Genomic DNA, 1,581 nt, shown 5'->3' on the forward strand with positions numbered 1-1,581 from the left:
TCTTTGGGTCACATATCGGTAATTCTTGTAACATTTCCAACCTTTTCATCATTATATTTGCTATGGTGATCTTTGATGTTACTATGGTAAGTGGGGGGACCAGAAACTGTGTCCATATTAAGACAGTGAACTTAAAAGTTGTGTGTGTTCTGACTGCGCTACCAAATGCTGCCCATCTCTGCCCCTTCTCCTATTCCCTGAGACACAACAATATTAAAGTTAGAGGCCATTGTACAGTTATTAGTTGGTCTAAGTGTTCAAGTGAGAGTCACACATCTCTCTGTTCAAATAAAAAGCTAGAAATAATTAAGCTTAGTGAAGAAGATATGTTGAAAGCCAAGATAGGCTGAAAGCTAGGCCTCTTGTGCCAAAGGAAAATTTCTTGAAGGAAATTAAAAGTGCTACTCAAGTGAACACACAGTGATAAGAAAGTGAAACAGCCTTATTGCTGACCTGGATAAAGTTTTAGTGGTGTGGGTAGGACATCAAAGCAGCCCCCAAATTCCCATAAGCCAAAGCTTGATCAGGAGAAAGGCCTTAACTCTCTTCAATTCTGTGAAGGCTGAGAGAGGTGAGGAAGCTATAAAAGAAACACTTGAAGCTAGTAGAGGTTGGGTCATGAGGTTTAAGGAAAGAAGCCATCTCTATAACATCAATGTGCAAGGTGAAGCAGCAAGTGCTGATGGAGAAGCTGCAACCAGTGATCCAGAAGATCTAGCTTAGATAATATATGAAGGTGGCTACACTGAACAATAGATTTTCAATGTAGACAAAATAGCTTTCTATTGAAAGAGGATGCCATCTAGGACTTTCACAGCTAGAAAGGAGAAGTCAATGCTTGGCTTCAAAGAATAGGCTGACTCTCTTGTTAGAGGCTAATGGAGCTGGTCACTTTAAGTTGAAGCCAATGCTAGGGTACTTAAGAATTATGCTAAATCTACTCTGCCTGTGCTCTATGAATGAAATAACAAAGCCTGGATGACAGCACACCTATTTACAATACGGTTTACTGAAAATTTTAAACCCATTGTTGAGATCTTTTTCAAAATATTACTGCTCACTGACAATGCACCTGGTCACCCAAGAGCTCTGATGGAGATGTACAATGAGCTGAATGTGGTTTTCATGCATGCTAACATCCATTCTTCAGCCCATGGATCAAGGAGTAATTTTGACTCTCAAGTCTTAATATTAAAGAAATACATTTAATAAGGTTATAACTGCCCTCCATAGTGATTCCTCAGATAGATCTGGGCAAAGCTCATTGAAAACCTTCTGGAAAGGATTTACTATTCTAGATGTCACTAAGAACATTCATGATTCATGGGAAGAGGTCAAAATGCCAATATTATCAGGAATTTGGAAGGAATTGATTCCAGCCCACATGGATGACTTTAAAGGGTTCAAGACTTCAGTGGAGGAAGTCCCTACAGATGTGGTGAAATAGCAAGAGAACTAGAATTAGGAGTGGGGCTTGAGGATGTGACTGAATTGCTGCAATCTCAAGATAAAATCTGAATGGATGAGGAGTTCCTTCTTACGGAGGAGTAAAGAAAGTGGTTTTGTGAGATAGCATCTACT

Source organism: Mirounga leonina, unplaced genomic scaffold (assembly GCF_011800145.1).
Source record: "Mirounga leonina isolate KUSES-001 unplaced genomic scaffold, KU_Mleo_1.0 Mir_93, whole genome shotgun sequence".
NCBI classification, from domain to species: Eukaryota; Metazoa; Chordata; class Mammalia; order Carnivora; family Phocidae; genus Mirounga; species Mirounga leonina.